The sequence below is a fragment of the Pleurodeles waltl genome, chromosome 2_1 (assembly GCF_031143425.1).
Source record: "Pleurodeles waltl isolate 20211129_DDA chromosome 2_1, aPleWal1.hap1.20221129, whole genome shotgun sequence".
Lineage (NCBI taxonomy): Eukaryota > Metazoa > Chordata > Amphibia > Caudata > Salamandridae > Pleurodeles > Pleurodeles waltl.
The window spans coordinates 29,398,846-29,421,684 of NC_090438.1; the positions used below are offsets into that span (position 1 = coordinate 29,398,846).

General features: G+C 49.5%; 1 protein-coding gene across 9 annotated transcripts in view; it reads right to left on the bottom strand.

Moving 5' to 3' along the window:
* The window catches only part of OGT (O-linked N-acetylglucosamine (GlcNAc) transferase), a 486,071-nt gene that overhangs the window by 262,454 nt on the left and 200,778 nt on the right, over positions 1–22,839 (bottom strand). The gene's annotated exons all lie outside the window — the stretch shown is intronic.

Sequence of the window (22,839 nt, forward strand, 5' to 3'; positions counted from 1 at the left end):
AAAAAGTCAGGGGGCAACCATGCCAAGGAGGCATTTCCTTACAGCTACCAAGTAGAAACCTACAAAGGGAGTAGCCAACACTCCTAATATCTCTTCTGCTACTACTAATGATCTAGAAGAGACAGTTGTTGATCAGTCCGAGTGGAGATAGTATTCCAGACATTGAGCCTTTAATAAAGGATGTGGACAGAGAATGCATTAAAGAAAAGCAGTCTAACAAGCCTCGCTTTGTTCCTGCAATGCCCAAAGCTAAGGGTACTGATCTATTTATTTAATTGTTGAGTAAGGTAATGGATGACAAGAAATGAAAAGAATAACTTGACAAAAAAAAAAAGACAAAAACTATATACCTTGAGGAATGACCAATTACAAGAGAAGTGGATAAAGGAGGTAATGTCATCCTTAATTTTTTTGCAATTACAACTCAGAGGCTACGAAGCGACTTTCAATCAAGACTGATTAGGATGTGAGAAAGGGAATTTAATGAAAGAAAAGTGGAAGCTTCTAAACTTCTCAGAAAATAGTATGATACAGGCTTGTTCGATCTAGCGGAAGAACAATATTTAGAAAAGAACAAGAATCCAAATATACCAAATAATTACTCTCTGCTAAAGATTCATAAAGGCGCTAAGTACCCCGTTTACCTTAGAGGTGCCCCCTGAAAACCTACCAGCCTCTGGAGTGCTTGCTGACTAGTTTGAGCCAGCCTGCCACCACCAGACTCAAGTCTGGCCTCGTAGGGTGAAAGCCTTTGCTCTCAGGCAGTCACCTACAAAGCCTTCCCTGGAAGGGGTGTTAAACCCCCCCACCCCCCGAATCAGGATGATCTGCAAATATACATTCCAAGGCAGAAATCAGACCGCCCTTGGTATGCAGATTTGGCTTCCCTCACAAAGGAGATGGCGATCCCCTACTGCCTCACGGCCCATTTGACACCTGAACAGGCAGGAAATTTAGTATTCAGAGAGGTATGTCCACCCATCAGGCCAGTCCCACCCCTAAGGTGAGCTACCTGATGAAGACCTTTGAGAATCCACCATCTTGGTGACGGCAGATTTAGGAATTCTGGGACAGGGTTTTGCCCACTTCCCACAAGATGTATGTAGGAAGTTGGCTCTGTATGTGCTATTTCAAAGTAAGGAATAGCATGCACAGAGTCCAAGGGTTCCCCTTAGAGGTAAAATAGTGGTAAAAAGAGATAATACTAATGCTCTATTTTGTGGTAGTGTGGTCGAGCAGTAGGCTTATCCAAGGAGTAGTGTTAAGCATTTGTTGTACATACACAGACAATAAATGAGGTACACACACTCAGAGACAAATCCAGCCAATAGGTTTTGTTATAGAAAAATATCTTTTCTTAGTTTATTTTAAGAACCACAGGTTCAAATTTTACATGTAATAGCTCTTTTGAAAGGTATTGCAGGTAAGTACTCTAGGAACTTTGAATCATTACTTTAGCATGTATACATTTTGCATAAAACACAATAAGCTGTTTTAAAAGTGGACAGTGCAATTTTCACAGTTCCTGGGGGAGGTAAGTTATTGTTAGTTTTCACAGGTAAGTAAGTCACTTACAGGTTTGAGTTTTTGGTCCAAGGTAGCCCACCGTTGGGGGTTCAGAGCGACCCAAAAGTTATCACACCAGCAGCTCAGGGCCGGTCAGGTGCAAAGGTCAAAGAGGTGCCCAAAACACATAGGCTATAATGGAGAGAAGGGGGTGCCCCGGTTCCAGTCTGCCAGCAGGTAAGTACCCGCGTCTTCGGAGGGCAGACCAGGGGGGTTTTGTAGGGCACCGGGGGGGACACAAGATAGCACAGAAAGTACACCCTCAGCAGCGCGGGGGCAGCCGGGTGCAGTGTGCAAACAAGCGTCGGGTTTCCTTCAGTTTTCAATGGGAGACCAAGGGGTCTCTTCAGCGATGCAGGCAGGCAAGGGGGGGGCTCCTCGGGGTAGCCACCACCTGGGCAAGGGAGAGGGCCTCCTGGGGGTCACTCCTGCACCGAAGTTCCGTTTCTTTAGGGGCTGGGGGCTGCGGGTGCAGGGTCTTTTCCAGCCGTCGGGAAATGGAGTTCAGACAGTCGCGGTCAGGGGGAGCCTGGGGATTCCCTCTGCAGGCGTCGCTGTGGGGGCTCAGGGGGGACAACTTTGGTTACTCACAGTCGTAGAGTCGCCGGAGGGTCCTCCCTGAGTTGGTTGTTCTCCACCAGTCGAGTCGGGGGTCGCCGGGTGCAGTGTTGCAAGTCTCCCGCTTCTTGCGGGGAGTTGCAGGGGTCTTTAAATCTGCTCCTTGTAACAAAGTTGCAGTTCTTTTGGAGCAGTGCCGCTGTCCTCGGGAGTTTCTTGTCTTTTTCGAAGCAGGGCAGTCCTCAGAGGATTCAGAGGTCGCTGGTCCCTTGGAAAGCGTCGCTGGAGCAGGTTCTTTGGAAGGCAGGAGACAGGCCGGTAAGTCTGGGGCCAAGGCAGTTGGTGTCTTCTGGTCTTCCTCTGCAGGGGTTTGTCAGCTCGGCAGTCCTTCTTCTTGTAGTTGCAGGAATCTAAATCTTTAGGTTCAGGGAATCCCTTAAATACTAAATTTAAGGGCGTGTTTAGGTCTGGGGGGTTAGTAGCCAATGGCTACTAGCCCTGAGGGTGGGTACACCCTCTTTGTGCCTCCTCCCAAGGGGAGGGGGGCACATCCCTAATCCTATTGGGGGAATCCTCCATCTGAAAGATGGAGGATTTCTAAAAGTCAGAGTCACCTCAGCTCAGGACACCTTAGGGGCTGTCCTGACTGGCCAGTGACGACTCCTTGTTTTTCTCATTATCTCTCCTGGACTTGCCGCCAAAAGTGGGGGCTGGGTCCAGGGGGCGGGCATCTCCACTAGCTGGAGTGCCCTGGGGCATTGTAACACGAAGCTTGAGCCTTTGAAGCTCACTGCTAGGTGTTACAGTTCCTGCAGGGGGGAGGTGTGAAGCACCTCCACCCAGAGCAGGCTTTGTTTCTGTCCTCAGAGAGCACAAAGGCTCTCACCGCATGAGGTCAGACACTCGTCTCTCAGCAGCAGGCTGGCACAGACCAGTCAGTCCTGCACTGAACAATTGGGTAAAATACAGGGGGTATCTCTAAGATGCCCTCTGTGTGCATTTTTTAATAAATCCAACACTGGCATCCGTGTAGGTTTATTATTCTGAGAAGTTTGATACCAAACTTCCAGTATTCAGTGTAGCCATTATGGAGCTGTGGAGTTCGTTTTTGACAGACTCCCAGACCATATACTCTTATGGCTACCCTGCACTTACAATGTCTAAGGTTTTGCTTAGACACTGTAGGGGCATAGTGCTCATGCACTGGTGCCCTCACCTATGGTATAGTGCACCCTGCCTTAGGGCTGTAAGGCCTACTAGAGGGGTGACTTATCTATACTGCATAGGTAGTGTGAGGTTGGCATGGCACCCTGAGGGGAGTGCCATGTCGACTTACTCGTTTTGTTCTCATCAGCACACACAAGCTGGCAAGCAGTGTGTCTGTGCTGAGTGAGGGGTCCCCAGGGTGGCATAAGATATGCTGCAGCCCTTAGAGACCTTCCCTGGCATCAGGGCCCTTGGTACCAGGGGTACCAGTTACAAGGGACTTACCTGGATGCCAGGGTGTGCCAATTGTGGAATCAAAAGCACATTTTAGGTGAAAGACCACTGGTGCTGGGGCCTGGTAACCAGGCCCCAGCACCAGTGTTCTTTCCCTAAACCTGTACTTTTGTATCCACAATTGGCACACCCTGGCATCCAGGTAAGTCCCTTGTAACTGGTACCTCTGGTACCAAGGGCCCTGATGCCAGGGAAGGTCTCGAAGGGCTGCAGCATGTCTTATGCCACCCTGGAGACCCCTCACTCAGCACAGACACACTGCTTACCAGCTTGTGTGTGCTGGTGAGAACAAAATGAGTAAGTCGACATGGCACTCCCCTCAGGGTGCCATGCCAGCCTCTCACTGCCTATGCAGCTATAGATAAGTCACCCCTCTAGCAGGCCTTACAGCCCTAAGGCAGGGTGCACTATACCATAGGTGAGGGCACCAGTGCATGAGCACTGTGCCCCTACAGTGTCTAAGCAAAACCTTAGACATTGTAAGTGCAGGGTAGCCATAAGAGTATATGGTCTGGGAGTTTGTCAAACACGAACTCCACAGCACCATAATGGCTACACTGAAAACTGGGAAGTTTGGTATCAAACTTCTCAGCACAATAAATGCACACTGATGCCAGTGTACATTTTATTGTGAAATACACCCCAGAGGGCACCCTAGAGGTGCCCCCTGAAACCTTAACCGACTATCTGTGTAGGCTGACTGGTTCCAGCAGCCTGCCACATCCGAGACATGTTGCTGGCCCCATGGGGAGAGTGCCTTTGTCACTCTGAGGCCAGTAACAAAGCCTGCACTGGGTGGAGATGCTAACACCTCCCCAGGCAGGAGCTGTAACACCTGGCGGTGAGCCTCAAAGGCTCACCCCTTTGTTCCAGCACCGCAGGACACTCCAGCTAGTGGAGTTGCCCGCCCCCTCCGGCCACGGCCCCCACTTTTGGCGGCAAGGCCGGAGAAAATAATGAGAACAACAAGGAGGAGTCACTGGCCAGTCAGGACAGCCCCTAAGGTGTCCTGAGCTGAAGTGACTAACTTTTAGAAATCCTCCATCTTGCAGATGGAGGATTCCCCCAATAGGATTAGGGATGTGCCCCCCTCCCCTTGGGAGGAGGCACAAAGAGGGTGTACTCACCCCCAGGGCTAGTAGCCATTGGCTACTAACCCCCCCAGACCTAAACATGCCCTTAAATTTAGTATTTAAGGGCTTCCCTGAACCTAAAACTTTAGATTCCTGAAACTACAAGAAGAGGACTGCTGAGCTGAAAAACCCTGCAGAGGAAGAACAGAAGACACCAACTGCCTTGGCCCCAGACTCACCGGCCTGTCTCCTGCCTTCCAAAGAAACCTGCTCCAGCGACGCTTTCCAAGGGACCAGCGACCTCTGAATCCTCTGAGGACTGCCCTGCTTCAAGAAAGACAAGAAACTCCTGAGGACAGCGGCCCTGCTCCAAAAGAACTGCAACTTTGTTTCAAGAAGCAGATTTAAAGACCCCTGCAAATCCCCGCAAGAAGTGAGAGACTTGCAACACGGCACCCGGCGACCCCGACTCGACTGGTGGAGAACCAACACCTCAGGGAGGACCCTCCAGCGACTCAGAGACCGTGAGTAACCAAAGTTGTCCCCCCTGAGCCCCAACAGCGACGCCTGCAGAGGGAATCCCGAGGCTCACCCTGACCGCGACTGCCTGAACCTAAAGTCCCGACGGCAGGAAAAGACCCAGCACCCGCAGCCCCCAGCACATGAAGGAACAGAACTTCTGTGCAGGAGTGACCCCCAGGAGGCCCTCTCCCTTGCCCAGGTGGTGGCTACCCCGAGGAGCCCCCCCCCCCTTGCCTGCCTGCACCGCTGAAGAGACCCCTTGGTCTCCCATTGAAATCAACAGAGAACCCGACGCTTGTTTGCACACTGCACCCGGCCGCCCCCGCGCTTCTGAGGGTGTATTTTCTGTGTGGACTTGTGTCCCCCCCGGTGCCCTACAAAACCCCCCTGGTCTGCCCTCCGAAGACACGGGTACTTACCTGCTGTCAGACTGGAACCGGGGCACCCCCTTCTCTCCATTGAAGCCTATGTGTTTTGGGCACCTCTTTGACCTCTGCACCTGACCGGCCCTGAGCTGCTGGTGTGGTGACTTTGGGGTTGCACTGAACCCCCAACGGTGGGCTACCTTGGACCAAAAACTGAGACCTGTAAGTGACTTACCTGTTAAAAATATCAATACTTTACCTCCCCCAGGAACTGTGAAAATTGCACTAAGTGTCCACTTTTAAAACAGCTATTTGTGTTTTATGTGAAAAGTGTAAATGCTAATGTAATGATTCAAAGTTCCTAAAGTACTTACCTGCAATACCTTTCAAAGGAGATATTACATGTAGAATTTGAACCTGTGGTTCTTAAAATAAACTAAGAAAAGATTTTTCTATAACAAAACCTATTGGCTGAATTTGTCTCTGAGTGTGTGTTCCTCATTTATTGCCTGTGTGTATGTACAACAAATGCTTAACACTACTCCTTTGATAAGCCTACTGCTCGACCACACTACCACAAAATAGAGCATTAGTATTATCTCTTTTTGCCACTATCTTACCTCTAAGGGGAACCCTTGGACTCTGTGCATGCTATTCCTTACTTTGAAATAGCACATACAGAGCCAACTTCCTACAAACACACACAGACAATTCCAGGCCAATAGGTTTTTGTATAGAAAAATATATTTTCTTAGTTTATTTTAAGAACCACAGGTTCAAGATTTACAAGTAATACTTCAAATGAAAGGTATTTCATGTAGGAACTTTGAATTAGAAAAATAGCATATACAGTTTTCACATAAATTACCTATAGCTATTTTAAAACTAGACAGTGCAATTTTCAACAGTTCCTGGGGGAGGTAAGTGTTTTAGTTTTTGCAGGTAAGTAAACCACCTACGGGGTTCAAGTTTGGGTCCAAGGTAGCCCACCGTTGGGGGTTCAGGGCAACCCCAAATTTACCACACCAGCAGCTCAGGGCCGGTCAGGTGCAGAGGTCAAAGTGGTGCCCAAAACGCATAGGCTTCAATGGAGAAGGGGGTGCCCCAGTTCCAGTCTGCCAGCAGGTACGTACCCACGCCATTGCCTACTAACCCCCCAGACCTAAACACACCCCTAAATCGAGTATTTAGGGGCTCCAAGAATCTAGGTAACTAGATTCCTGCAACCTAAGACGAAGAAGGACTGCTGAGCTGAAAAACCTGCAGAGAAGACGGAGACACCAACTGCTTTGGCCCCAGCTCTACCGGCCTGTCTCCCCACTTCTAAAGACACTGCTCCAGCGACAGGTTCCACAGGGTCCAGTGACCTCTGAAGCCTCAGAGGACTACCCTGCATCTAGAAGGACCAAGAACTCCCAAGGACAGCGGCTCTGTTCCACAAAGACTGCAACTTTGCAACAAAGAAGCAACTTTGAAACAACACACGTTTTCCGCCGGAAGCGTGAGACTTTGCTCTCTGCACCTGTAAGGAAATGCCTCCTTGGCATGGTTGCCCCCTGACTTTTTGCCTTTGCTGATGCTATGTTTACAATTGAAAGTGTGCTGAGGCCTGCTAACCAGGCCCCAGCACCAGTGTTCTTTCCCTAACCTGTACTTTTGTATCCACAATTGGCAGACCCTGGCATCCAGATAAGTCCCTTGTAACTGGTACTTCTAGTACCAAGGGCCCTGATGCCAAGGAAGGTCTCTAAGGGCTGCAGCATGTCTTATGCCACCCTGGAGACCTCTCACTCAGCACAGACACACTGCTTGCCAGCTTGTGTGTGCTAGTGAGGACAAAACGAGTAAGTCGACATGGCACTCCCCTCAGGGTGCCATGCCAGCCTCTCACTGCCTATGCAGTATAGGTAAGACACCCCTCTAGCAGGCCTTACAGCCCTAAGGCAGGGTGCACTATACCATAGGTGAGGGTACCAGTGCATGAGCATGGTACCCCTACAGTGTCTAAACAAAACCTTAGACATTGTAAGTGCAGGGTAGCCATAAGAGTATATGGTCTGGGAGTCTGTCAAACACGAACTCCACAGCACCATAATGGCTACACTGAAAACTGGGAAGTTTGGTATCAAACTTCTCAGCACAATAAATGCACACTGATGCCAGTGTACATTTTATTGTAAAATACACCCCAGAGGGCACCTTAGAGGTGCCCCCTGAAACCTATCCGACTATCTGTGTAGGCTGACTGGTTCCAGCAGCCTGCCACACTAGAGACATGTTGCTGGCCCCATGGGGAGAGTGCCTTTGTCACTCTGAGGCCAGTAACAAAGCCTGCACTGGGTGGAGATGCTAACACCTCCCCCAGGCAGGAGCTGTAACACCTGGCGGTGAGCCTCAAAGGCTCACCCCTTTGTCACAGCCCAGCAGGGCACTCCAGCTTAGTGGAGTTGCCCGCCCCCTCCGGCCACAGCCCCCACTTTTGGCGGCAAGGCTGGAGGGAACAAAGAAAGCAACAAGGAGGAGTCACTGGCCAGTCAGGACAGCCCCTAAGGTGTCCTGAGCTGAAGTGACTCTAACTTTTAGAAATCCTCCATCTTGCAGATGGAGGATTCCCCCAATAGGGTTAGGATTGTGACCCCCTCCCCTTGGGAGGAGGCACAAAGAGGGTGTACCCACCCTCAGGGCTAGTAGCCATTGGCTACTAACCCCCCAGACCTAAACACGCCCTTAAATTTAGTATTTAAGGGCTACCCTGAACCCTAGAAAATCAGATTCCTGCAACTACAAGAAGAAGGACTGCCTAGCTGAAAAACCCCTGCAGAGGAAGACCAGAAGACGACAACTGCCTTGGCTCCAGAAACTCACCGGCCTGTCTCCTGCCTTCCAAAGATCCTGCTCCAGCGACGCCTTCCGAAGGGACCAGCGACCTCGACATCCTCTGAGGACTGCCCCTGCTTCGAAAAGACAAGAAACTCCCGAGGACAGCGGACCTGCTCCAAAGAAAAGCTGCAACTTTGTTTCCAGCAGCTTTAAAGAACCCTGCAAGCTCCCCGCAAAAGGCGTGAGACTTGCAACACTGCACCCGGCGACCCCGACTCGGTTGGTGGCGATCCAACACCTCAGGAGGGACCCCAGGACTACTCTGATACTGTGAGTACCAAAACCTGTCCCCCCTGAGCCCCCACAGCGCCGCCTGCAGAGGGAATCCCGAGGCTTCCCCTGACCGCGACTCCTTGAATCCAAAGTCCCGACACCTGGGAGAGACCCTGCACCCGCAGCCCCCAGGACCTGAAGGACCGGACTTTCACTGGAGGAGTGACCCCCAGGAGTCCCTCTCCCTTGACCAAGTGGAGGTTTCCCCGAGGAACCCCCCCCTTGCCTGCCTGCAGCGCTGAAGAGATCCCTAGATCTCCCATTGACTTCCATTACAAACCCGACGCTTGTTTCTACACTGCACCCGGCCGCCCCCGCGCTGCTGAGGGTGAAATTTCTGTGTGGGCTTGTGTCCCCCCCGGTGCCCTACAAAACCCCCCCTGGTCTGCCCTCCGAAGACGCGGGTACTTACCTGCAAGCAGACCGGAACCGGGGCACCCCCTTCTCTCCATTCTAGCCTATGTGTTTTGGGCACCACTTTGAACTCTGCACCTGACCGGCCCTGAGCTGCTGGTGTGGTGACTTTGGGGTTGCTCTGAACCCCCAACGGTGGGCTACCTTGGACCAAGAACTGAACCCTGTAAGTGTCTTACTTACCTGGTAAAACTAACAAATACTTACCTCCCCTAGGAACTGTGAAAATTGCACTAAGTGTCCACTTTTAAAACAGCTATTTGTCAATAACTTGAAAAGTATACATGCAATTTTTATGATTTAAAGTTCCTAAAGTACTTACCTGCAATACCTTTCGAATGAGCTATTACATGTAGAATTTGAACCTGTGGTTCTTAACATAAACTAAGAAAAGATATTTTTCTATATAAAAACCTATTGGCTGGATTTGTCTCTGAGTGTGTGTACCTCATTTATTGTCTATGTGTATGTACAACAAATGCTTAACACTACTCCTTGGATAAGCCTACTGCTCGACCACACTACCACAAAATAGAGCATTGGTATTATCTATTTTTACCACTATTTTACCTCTAAGGGGAACCCTTGGACTCTGTGCATGCTATTCCTCACTTTGAAATAGCACATACAGAGCCAACTTCCTACATTGGTGGATCAGCGGTGGGGTACAAGACTTTGCATTTGCTGGACTACTCAGCCAATACCTGATCACACGACAAATTCCAAAATTGTCATTAGAAATTGATTTTTGCAATTTGAAAAGTTTTCTAAATTCTTAAAAGACCTGCTAGGGCCTTGTGTTAGATCCTGTTTAGCATTTCTTTTAGAGTTTAAAAGTTTGTTAAAAGTTTGAATTAGATTCTAGAACCAGTTTTAGTTTCTTAAAAAGTATTCCAACTTTTAGAAGCATAATGTCTAGCACAGATGTGAATGTGGTGGAACTCGACACCACACCTTACCTCCATCTACAGATGAGAGAGCTAAGGTCACTCTGTAAACTAAAGAAAATAGCAACGGGCCCCAAACCTACCAAAGTACAGCTCCAGGAGCTTTTGGCAGAGTTTGAAAAGGCCAACCCCTCTGAGGATGGCAACTCAGAGGATGAAGATAGTGACTTGGAGGGAAATTCCCCCCCTCCAGTCCTACTTAGGGAGAGCAGGGCTTCTCAAGCCCTGACTCCACAAATAATAGTCAGAGATGCTGGTTCCCTCACAGGAGGGACCAACAACTCTGAAATCACTGAGGATAACTCCAGTGAAGAGGACATCCAGTTAGCCAGGATGGCCAAAAGATTGGCTTTGGAAAGACAGATCCTAGCCATAGAGAGGGAAAGACAAGAGATGGGCCTAGGACCCATCAATGGTGGCAGCAATATAAATAGGGTCAGAGATTCTCCTGACATATTGAAAATCCCCAAAGGGATTGTAACTAAATATGAAGATGGTGATGACATCACCAAATGGTTCACAGCTTTTGAGAGGGCTTGTGTAACCAGAAAAGTGAACAAATCTCACTGGGGTGCTCTCCTTTGGGAAATGTTCACAGGAAAGTGTAGGGATAGACTCCTCACACTCTCTGGACAAGATGCAGAATCTTATGACCTCATGAAGGGTACCCTGATTGAGGGCTTTGGATTCTCCACTGAGGAGTATAGGATTAGATTCAGGGGGGCTCAAAAATCCTCGAGCCAGACCTGGGTTGACTTTGTAGACTACTCAGTGAAAACACTAGATGGTTGGATTCAAGGCAGTGGTGTAAGTAATTATGATGGGCTGTACAATTTATTTGTGAAAGAACACCTGTTAAGTAATTGTTTCAATGATAAACTGCATCAGCATCTGGTAGACCTAGGACCAATTTCTCCCCAAGAATTGGGAAAGAAGGCGGACCATTGGGTCAAGACAAGGGTGTCCAAGACTTCAACAGGGGGTGACCAAAAGAAAGGGGTCACAAAGACTCCCCAGGGGAAGGGTGATGAGACAACCAAAACTAAAAATAGTAAAGAGCCTTCTACAGGCCCCCAAAAACCTGCACAGGAGGGTGGGCCCAGAGCCTCTTCACAAAACAATGGGTACAAGGGTAAAAACTTTGATCCCAAAAAGGCCTGGTGTCATAGCTGTAAACAGCATGGACACCAAACTGGAGACAAGGCCTGTCCCAAGAAAGGTTCCACTCCAAACTCCCATCCAGGTAACACTGGTATGGCTAGTCTCCAAGTGGGATCAACAGTGTGCCCCGAGCAAATCAGGGTCCACACTGAAGCTACTCTAGTTTCTGAGGGTGGGGTGGATTTAGCCACACTAGCTGTCTGGCCGCCTAACATGCAAAAATACAGACAGCAACTCTTAATTAATGGGACTAGAATAGAGGGCCTGAGGGATACAGGTGCCAGTGTCACCATGGTGACAGAGAAACTGGTTTCCCCTGGCCAATACCTGACTGGAAAAACTTACACAGTCACCAACGCTGACAATCAGAGAAAAGTACATCCCATGGCAATGGTTACTTTAGAATGGGGAGGGGTCAATGGCCTGAAACAGGTGGTGGTCTCCTCAAATATCCCAGTGGACTGTCTGCTTGGAAATGACCTGGAGTCCTCAGCATGGGCTGAGGTAGAGCTAAAAACCCATGCAGCAATGCTGGGTATCCCTGAACTGGTGTGTGTGAAAACAAGAGCACAATGCAAGGCACAGGGTGAAAAAGTAGAGCTGGAGTCTGGAAAAATGGCCCAGCCTACCAAGAGAACAGGAAAGTCAGTTGGGAAACCAACTGCAACACAGCAAAAGAAAGGGAACCTCTCTTCTCAGGAAGAAGTTCTGCCCTCTGAGGGAACTGAGCCTTTGGAGCTTGAACCTTATCAGGTTGAGCTCTTAGGCCCAGGGGGACCCTCAAGGGAAGAGCTGTGTAAGGGACAAGAAACCTGTCCCTCTCTTGAAGGCCTTAGGCAGCAAGCTGCTGAAGAGTCCAAAGGCAAGAAAAATGGAACACATAGGGTCTATTGGGAAGATGGGCTCCTGTACACTGAGGCCAGAGACCCCAAACCTGGTGCCACTAGGAGAGTGGTAGTGCCTCAGCTGTTCAGAGAGTTCATCCTAACATTGGCCCATGACATTCCCCTTGCTGGACATTTGGGACAAACCAAGACGTGGGAGAGGTTAGTCAACCACTTCTACTGGCCCAATATGTCCAACATGGTTAAGGAGTTTTGCCTCTCCTGCCCCACCTGTCAAGCCAGTGGTAAGACAGGTGGGCATCCAAAGGCCCCCCTCATTCCACTTCCAGTGGTGGGGGTGCCCTTTGAAAGAGTGGGTGTGGACATAGTTGGTCCACTGGAACCTCCCACAGCCTCAGGAAATATGTATATCCTGGTAGTAGTGGATCATGCTACCAGGTATCCTGAAGCTATTCCCCTTAGGTCGACTACTGCCCCTGCAGTAGCCAAGGCCCTCATTGGTATCTTTACCAGAGTGGGTTTCCCTAAGGAGGTGGTGTCTGACAGAGGTACCAACTTCATGTCAGCATACCTAAAGCACATGTGGAATGAGTGTGGAGTGACTTATAAATTCACTACACCTTACCATCCACAAACTAATGGCTTAGTTGAGAGATTCAACAAGACATTAAAGGGCATGATCATGGGGCTCCCAGAAAAACTCAAAAGGAGATGGGATGTCCTCCTGCCATGTCTGCTTTTCGCTTACAGGGAGGTACCACAGAAGGGAGTAGGGTTCTCACCCTTTGAACTTCTGTTTGGTCATCCTGTAAGGGGACCACTTGCCCTTGTTAAAGAAGGCTGGGAGAGACCTCTCCATGAGCCTAAACAGGACATAGTGGACTATGTACTTGGCCTTCGCTCTAGAATGGCAGAGTACATGGAAAAGGCAACCAAAAACCTTGAGGCCAGCCAACAACTCCAGAAGTTTTGGTATGACCAAAAGGCTGCACTGGTTGAGTTCCAACCAGGGCAGAAAGTCTGGGTTCTGGAGCCTGTGGCTCCCAGGGCACTCCAGGACAAATGGAGTGGCCCTTACCCAGTGCTAGAAAGGAAGAGTCAGGTCACCTACCTGGTGGACCTGGGCACAAGCAGGAGCCCCAAGAGGGTGATCCATGTGAACCGCCTTAAGCTCTTCCATGACAGAGCTGATGTGAATCTGTTGATGGTAACAGATGAGGATCAGGAGGCAGAGAGTGAACCTCTCCCTGATCTTCTGTCATCAGACCCAAAAGATGGCACAGTAGATGGAGTGATCTACTCAGACACCCTCTCTGGCCAACAGCAGGCTGATTGTAGGAGAGTCCTACAACAGTTTCCTGAGCTTTTCTCCCTAACCCCTGGTCAGACACACCTGTGTACCCATGATGTGGACACAGGAGACAGCATGCCTGTCAAGAACAAAATCTTCAGACAGTCTGACCATGTTAAGGAAAGCATCAAGGTGGAAGTCCACAAGATGCTGGAATTGGGAGTCATTGAGCGCTCTGACAGCCCCTGGGCTAGCCCAGTGGTCTTAGTCCCCAAACCTCACACCACAGATGGAAAGAAAGAGATGAGGTTTTGTGTGGACTACAGAGGGCTCAATTCTGTCACCAAGACAGATGCTCATCCAATTCCAAGAGCTGATGAGCTCATTGATAAATTAGGTGCTGCCAAATTTCTAAGTACCTTTGACTTGACAGCAGGGTACTGGCAAATAAAAATGGCACCTGGAGCAAAAGAAAAGACAGCATTCTCCACACCTGATGGGCATTATCAGTTTACTGTTATGCCCTTTGGTTTAAAGAATGCCCCTGCCACCTTCCAAAGGTTGGTGAATCAAGTCCTTGCTGGCTTGGAGTCCTTTAGCACAGCTTATCTTGATGATATTGCTGTCTTTAGCTCCACCTGGCAGGATCACCTGGTCCACCTGAGGAAGGTTTTGAAGGCTCTGCAATCTGCAGGCCTCTCTATCAAGGCATCCAAATGCCAGATAGGGCAGGGAACTGTGGTTTACTTGGGACACCTTGTAGGTGGAGGCCAAGTTCAGCCACTCCAACCCAAGATCCAGACTATTCTGGACTGGGTAGCTCCAAAAACCCAGACTCAAGTCAGGGCATTCCTTGGCTTGACTGGGTACTACAGGAGGTTTGTGAAGGGATATGGATCCATTGTGACAGCCCTCACTGAACTCACCTCCAAGAAAATGCCCAAGAAAGTAAACTGGACTGTGGACTGCCAACAGGCCTTTGACACCCTGAAACAGGCAATGTGCTCAGCACCAGTTCTCAAAGCTCCAGATTATTCTAAGCAGTTCATTGTGCAGACTGATGCCTCTGAACATGGGATAGGGGCAGTTTTGTCCCAAACAAATGATGATGGCCTTGACCAGCCTGTTGCTTTCATTAGCAGGAGGTTACTCCCCAGGGAGCAGCGTTGGAGTGCCATTGAGAGGGAGGCCTTTGCTGTGGTTTGGTCCCTGAAGAAGCTGAGACCATACCTCTTTGGGACTCACTTCCTAGTTCAAACTGACCACAGACCTCTCAAATGGCTGATGCAAATGAAAGGTGAAAATCCTAAACTGTTGAGGTGGTCCATCTCCCTACAGGGAATGGACTTTATAGTGGAACACAGACCTGGGACTGCCCATGCCAATGCAGATGGCCTTTCCAGGTTCTTCCACTTAGAAAATGAAGACTCTCTTGGGAAAGGTTAGTCTCATCCTCTTTCGTTTGGGGGGGGGTTGTGTAAGGAAATGCCTCCTTGGCATGGTTGCCCCCTGACTTTTTGCCTTTGCTGATGCTATGTTTACAATTGAAAGTGTGCTGAGGCCTGCTAACCAGGCCCCAGCACCAGTGTTCTTTCCCTAACCTGTACTTTTGTATCCACAATTGGCAGACCCTGGCATCCAGATAAGTCCCTTGTAACTGGTACTTCTAGTACCAAGGGCCCTGATGCCAAGGAAGGTCTCTAAGGGCTGCAGCATGTCTTATGCCACCCTGGAGACCTCTCACTCAGCACAGACACACTGCTTGCCAGCTTGTGTGTGCTAGTGAGGACAAAACGAGTAAGTCGACATGGCACTCCCCTCAGGGTGCCATGCCAGCCTCTCACTGCCTATGCAGTATAGGTAAGACACCCCTCTAGCAGGCCTTACAGCCCTAAGGCAGGGTGCACTATACCATAGGTGAGGGTACCAGTGCATGAGCATGGTACCCCTACAGTGTCTAAACAAAACCTTAGACATTGTAAGTGCAGGGTAGCCATAAGAGTATATGGTCTGGGAGTCTGTCAAACACGAACTCCACAGCACCATAATGGCTACACTGAAAACTGGGAAGTTTGGTATCAAACTTCTCAGCACAATAAATGCACACTGATGCCAGTGTACATTTTATTGTAAAATACACCCCAGAGGGCACCTTAGAGGTGCCCCCTGAAACCTATCCGACTATCTGTGTAGGCTGACTGGTTCCAGCAGCCTGCCACACTAGAGACATGTTGCTGGCCCCATGGGGAGAGTGCCTTTGTCACTCTGAGGCCAGTAACAAAGCCTGCACTGGGTGGAGATGCTAACACCTCCCCCAGGCAGGAGCTGTAACACCTGGCGGTGAGCCTCAAAGGCTCACCCCTTTGTCACAGCCCAGCAGGGCACTCCAGCTTAGTGGAGTTGCCCGCCCCCTCCGGCCACAGCCCCCACTTTTGGCGGCAAGGCTGGAGGGAACAAAGAAAGCAACAAGGAGGAGTCACTGGCCAGTCAGGACAGCCCCTAAGGTGTCCTGAGCTGAAGTGACTCTAACTTTTAGAAATCCTCCATCTTGCAGATGGAGGATTCCCCCAATAGGGTTAGGATTGTGACCCCCTCCCCTTGGGAGGAGGCACAAAGAGGGTGTACCCACCCTCAGGGCTAGTAGCCATTGGCTACTAACCCCCCAGACCTAAACACGCCCTTAAATTTAGTATTTAAGGGCTACCCTGAACCCTAGAAAATCAGATTCCTGCAACTACAAGAAGAAGGACTGCCTAGCTGAAAAACCCCTGCAGAGGAAGACCAGAAGACGACAACTGCCTTGGCTCCAGAAACTCACCGGCCTGTCTCCTGCCTTCCAAAGATCCTGCTCCAGCGACGCCTTCCGAAGGGACCAGCGACCTCGACATCCTCTGAGGACTGCCCCTGCTTCGAAAAGACAAGAAACTCCCGAGGACAGCGGACCTGCTCCAAAGAAAAGCTGCAACTTTGTTTCCAGCAGCTTTAAAGAACCCTGCAAGCTCCCCGCAAAAGGCGTGAGACTTGCAACACTGCACCCGGCGACCCCGACTCGGTTGGTGGCGATCCAACACCTCAGGAGGGACCCCAGGACTACTCTGATACTGTGAGTACCAAAACCTGTCCCCCCTGAGCCCCCACAGCGCCGCCTGCAGAGGGAATCCCGAGGCTTCCCCTGACCGCGACTCCTTGAATCCAAAGTCCCGACACCTGGGAGAGACCCTGCACCCGCAGCCCCCAGGACCTGAAGGACCGGACTTTCACTGGAGGAGTGACCCCCAGGAGTCCCTCTCCCTTGACCAAGTGGAGGTTTCCCCGAGGAACCCCCCCCTTGCCTGCCTGCAGCGCTGAAGAGATCCCTAGATCTCCCATTGACTTCCATTACAAACCCGACGCTTGTTTCTACACTGCACCCGGCCGCCCCCGCGCTGCTGAGGGTGAAATTTCTGTGTGGGCTTGTGTCCCCCCCGGTGCCCTACAAAACCCCCCCTGGTCTGCCCTCCGAAGACGCGGGTACTTACCTGCAAGCAGACCGGAACCGGGGCACCCCCTTCTCTCCATTCTAGCCTATGTGTTTTGGGCACCACTTTGAACTCTGCACCTGACCGGCCCTGAGCTGCTGGTGTGGTGACTTTGGGGTTGCTCTGAACCCCCAACGGTGGGCTACCTTGGACCAAGAACTGAACCCTGTAAGTGTCTTACTTACCTGGTAAAACTAACAAATACTTACCTCCCCTAGGAACTGTGAAAATTGCACTAAGTGTCCACTTTTAAAACAGCTATTTGTCAATAACTTGAAAAGTATACATGCAATTTTTATGATTTAAAGTTCCTAAAGTACTTACCTGCAATACCTTTCGAATGAGCTATTACATGTAGAATTTGAACCTGTGGTTCTTAACATAAACTAAGAAAAGATATTTTTCTATATAAAAACCTATTGGCTGGATTTGTCTCTGAGTGTGTGTACCTCATTTATTGTCTATGTGTATGTACAACAAATGCTTAACACTACTCCTTGGATAAGCCTACTGCTCGACCACACTACCACAAAATAGAGCATTGGTATTATCTATTTTTACCACTATTTTACCTCTAAGGGGAACCCTTGGACTCTGTGCATGCTATTCCTCACTTTGAAATAGCACATACAGAGCCAACTTCCTACAGCACCCGACGCCCCCGGCTCGACTTGGAGAACAAACACCACATGGAGGACTCCCCGGCGACTACGAGTAGCCAGAGTTGACCCCTCTGAGCCCCCACAGCGACGCCTGCAGAGGGAATCCCGAGGCTCCCCCTGACCGCGACTGCCTGCTTCAAAGACCTGAAGCCTGGTAAAGACCCTGCACCCGCAGCCCCCAGCACCTGAAGGATCCGAACTCCAGTGCAGGAGTGACCCCCAGGAGGCCCTCTCCCTTGCCCAGGTGGTGGCTACCCCGAGGAGCCCCCCCCCCTTGCCTGCCCGCATCGCTGAAGAGACCCCTTGGTCTCCCATTGATTTCTATTGTGAACCCGACGATGGTTTGCACACTGCACCCGGCCGCCCCCGTGCCGCTGAGGGTGTACTTTGTGTGGCCTTGTGTGTCCCCCAGTGCCCTACAAAACCCTCCTGGTCTGCCCTCCGAAGACGCGGGTACTTACCTGCTGGCAGACTGGAACCGGGGCACCCCCTTCTCCATTGAAGCCTATGCGTTTTGGGCACCACTTTCAGCTCTGCACCTGACCGGCCTTGAGCTGCTGGTGTGGTAACTTTGGGGTTGCCTGGAACCCCCAACGGTGGGCTACCTTGTACCCAAACTTGAACTCCGTAGGTGGTTTACTTACCTGCACAAACTAACACTTCCTCCCCCAGGAACTGTTGAAAATTGCACTGTGTCTAGTTTTAAAATAGCTATGTCATTTATGTGAAAACTGTATATGCTATTTTGCTAATTCAAAGTTCCTAAAGTTCCTACATGAAATACCTTTCATTTGAAGTATTACTTGTAAATCTTGAACCAGTGGTTCTTAAAATAAACTAAGAAAATATATTTTTCTATACAAAAACCTATTGGCCTGGAATTGTCTCAGTGTGTGTTCCTCATTTATTGCTTGTGTGTGTACAACAAATGCTTAACACTACCCTCTGATAAGCCTACCGCTCGACCACACTACCACAAAATAGAGCATTAGTATTATCTCTTTTTGCCACTATCTTACCTCTAAGGGGAACCCTTGGACTCTGTGCATGCTATTTCTTACTTTGAAATAGTACATACAGAGCCAACTTCCTACACTACTGCCTTACAAAAAGACTCAAGACCTCCTGTGAACACCGGACATGTTCTCCAGCAAACTCCAAAGGAGAAACTCTAAAGCCTACCTGTGCCAGAGCATCATGAGGCCTGAGCCCCGCTGTTGGTTCAGCCTGACAAGCCTCCTGGCCAGAGCCTGCCAGCCTCTGTTCGCAGTGACCGATCTCCATTAAATCGCATTGCGCACCCAAAGTTCTTTTGCAGCCTGCACCGACCGCTCCTGGGCCACTGATGGTTTACTGATGGTTTCCTGTTGGTGCTGCCTTGGAGCTTGCCCACCACTCACCTTAACTCCTGGAGATTGGTCTTTCAAGTCACTGTACCTCTACATTGTAGGAGGCTGGCCTAGTGCATGGTGGACACCTATGGTGTTGCACCTTATACTGAGTCCTGGCAACCCTTATTAGATGGTGTTAGTGTCTAGATAGGCAGGGCTCCATAGTGTTAGATGTGGTGAACAGTCAAGACTTAACCAAGAGGAGTATGAAGCACTTGCAATACAACAGTAGTCACACAGTAACTCAGACATGAAAGGAACCACACAGTGTTGCAAAAATAAAAGGTACTTTATTAGAGGAACATCAAACTAGATTACTATAGGTAAACTCCCTTCTGGAGTAAGAACACACAAAATATATACAGGTAAGTACAGGGAAATAGCATAAAATAGCAATATGAGGTGTGGCCAAACCATATAGTAAAAAGTGGCATGCCAGAATGGGTCCCCCACCAGAGGATAAGGATTAGTTAGCCAAGGGCTGGGAGAGTGTGGAACCCCAGGAGGTATCTAGTAGATCCCCAGCGACCAAGAGAGGCAAGTTACCTGGTCATCCCATACACTAACAGGGGACTCAAATGGAATATTGCAAAAGCAGTAGAAACAGACCGGAGGAAACCCAACATTGGATTCCAGATGAAGACGACCTGCAAAAGGAGGAGACAAAGTCCAGTCCACGCAGGAGTGTCCAGGTGGCAATGCTCACCATTCGGTGGATGAAGATCCAGGTAGACTGATGGATGAAGCCCAGCTGCGGGACCCAGGAGCTCCAGAGGAGTCCTTAAAGTCACCTAGGGGGTTGTCCCTTGTGAGTCGCTGGATTGCAGTAGAGTCAGGAGGACCACCAACAAATTCAAGCAAATGCAACAGGAGCTATTGGAGACTGGCAGAATTCAAAGGACCAGCAAGGTCATGGGGGCTCAACCCTTGGAGTGGAGTCCGTGCTAATCCTGAGAAGACAGGAGGGCCAGCAGAACCAGTCGGAGCCCACACGAGCAACCCATTGGCAGCAGGCACAGTAAGTCACAGTTAGGCCCAGTCAGCACACCTGAAGATGAGTCCCACGTCGCTGGAGCAGCAGAGATGAGACTGTCCTTACAGAGGTAAAGTGCTGGGGACCGGGACTACTTGGAGCCTGAAAATTAATCGAGCAGGATTCAACAAGCCTTGGTTGATGCAATAGTCACGGGGCACAGTGGTTCTGTCTTGGAGGCAAAGGCGCACCGTCTCCCAAGTTCGACACAAGACAGTGAGGACCAAGTGGACCCCCTCAGAACTACCACTTGTGTTGGGGAATCTTCGCAGGTCCAGAGGACAGCAGCTGGACGTTGCCGCCTTAGGTGTCCGAGGACGCCAGGGAGTGACTCCTTCACTTCAGGGGAGAACCCTTCTTGCTTTTGTAGTGCAGCAGAAGTCTTGCCTTCCTTAGAGGATGCACAGCCGTGGAAATGTTGCAGTTTGCGGTCAGTAGCAGCAGAAACTATGTTGCAAGGAGAGGTTGTCTCCGGCGTTGCAGTCTTGTTTGGTTCCTGTGAAGGTCAGCAGCGGTTCTGGTGGTCAGGAGCAGAAGATGTGGCCATCTGGAGGAGCTCTGGGCACCACCCCTGGGGTGGTGGTGGTGGACAGGAGAGTGGTCACTCGGGGGGGGGGGGGGGTTCAAACCGGTGCTGGACTGGTGCAAACCGGATTATACAAGGAGGGCACCAAATGTGTTCTTCAAAGCTTACCAGTGGCTTGGGGAGGCTACCACTCTCAAGCCTTGTAATGAAAATGTCACTTACCCAGTATACATCTGTTCGTGGCATCAGTCGCAGTAGATTCGCATGTTCTGCAATAGCTCGCCATCTGGTGTTGGGCCGGAGTGTTACAAGTTGTTTTTCTTCGAAGAAGTCTTTCGAGTCACAGGACCGAGTGACTCCTCCTTTTGTCTCCATTGCGCATGGGCGTCGACTCCATCTTCGATTGTTTTTCCCCGCAGAGGGTGAGGTAGGAGTTGAATTGTAGTAATAGTGCCCATGCAATGGAGTGACTAAGTATGCACCTATTTAAGGTTGAGATGATACATATACAAATAGTTGAAGGTAACTTCCAAACTGCTACAGGCTCCCGGGGAGGCGGGTGGGCACATGCGAATCTACTGCGACTGATGCCACGAACAGATGTACACTGGGTAAGTGACATTTTCAGTTCGATGGCATCTGTCGCTGTAGATACGCATGTTTTGCATAGACTAGTAAGCAGTTATCTCCCCAAAAGCGGTGGATCAGCCTGTAGGAGTGGAAGTAGTCTGAAATAATGTTCTTAATACGGCTTGACCTACTGTGGCTTGTTGTGCGGATAACACGTCTACACAGTAGTGCTTGGTGAATGTGTGAGGCGTAGACCATGTGGCTGCCTTACATATTTCTTGCATTGGGATGTTTCCTAGAAAGGCCATGGTAGCACCTTTCTTTCTGGTTGAGTGTGCCCTTGGTGTAATGGGCAGCTGTCGTTTAGCTTTAAGGTAGCAGATTTGGATGCATTTAACTATCCATCTGGCTATACCTTGTTTTGATATTGGGTTTCCTGCATGAGGTTTTTGAAATGCAATAAATAGTTGTTTAGTCTTTCTGATGTTCTTTGTTCTGTCAATGTAATACATCAATGCTCTTTTGACATCTAATGTATGTAGTGCCCTTTCAGCTACGGTATCTGGCTGTGGAAAGAACACTGGAAGTTCCACTGTTTGATTTAGATGGAACGGTGAAATAACCTTTGGCAAAAATTTAGGATTGGTCCTTAGGACGACCTTATTCTTGTGTAGTTGTATAAAAGGTTCCTGTATTGTAAACGCCTGAATCTCGCTTACTCTTCTTAGGGAAGTAATGGCGATGAGAAATGCCACCTTCCAGGTTAGGAACTGTATTTCGCAGGAGTGCATGGGTTCAAAAGGTGGACCCATAAGTCTAGTTAGGACAACATTTAGGTTTCATGAAGGAACAGGTAGTGTTCTTGGTGGTATAATTCTCCTAAGGCCCTCCATGAATGCTTTAATGACTGGTATCTTATATAGGGAAGTTGAATAGGTAGTCTGCAGGTATGCAGATATTGCTGCAAGGTGTATTTTAATGGAAGAGAAAGCCAGGTTAGATTTTTGTAAGTGAAGCAAGTAACCCACTACATGTTCTGGAGTTGTGTGTAATGGTTGTATTTGATTAATATGGCAGTAGCAAACAAACCTCTTCCATTTACTTGCATAGCAGTGCCTGGTGGATGGCCTTCTGGCTTGTTTTATGACTTCCATACATTCTTGGGTAAGTTGTAAGTGCCCGAATTCTAGGATTTCGGGAGCCAGATTGCTAGATTCAGCGATGCTGGATCTGGGTGTCTGATCTTTTGGTTGTGTTGTGTCAACAGATCTGGCCTGTTGGGCAATTTGATGCAGGGTACTACTGATAGGTCTAGCAGCGTTGTGTACCAGGGTTGCCTTGCCCAAGTTGGTGCTATTAATATGAGTTTGAGTTTGTTTTGACTGAGTTTGTTTACCAGGTAAGGAAGGAGAGGGAGAGGAGGAAAAGCGTAAGCAAATATCCCTGACCAGTTCATCCATAGGGCATTGCCTTGGGACTGTTTGTGTGGGTATCTGGATGCGAAGTTTTGGCATTTTGCGTTCTCCTTTGTCGCAAACAAGTCTATCTGAGGTGTTCCCCAGAGTTTGAAATAAGTGTTCAGAATTTGGGGGTGAATTTCCCATTCGTGGACCTGTTGGTGATCTCGAGAGAGATTGTCTGCGAGTTGATTTTGGATCCCTGGTATAAATTGTGCTATTAGGCGAATTTGGTTGTGAATTGCCCAACGCCAAATCTTTTGTGCTAGCAGGCTTAACTGCGTGGA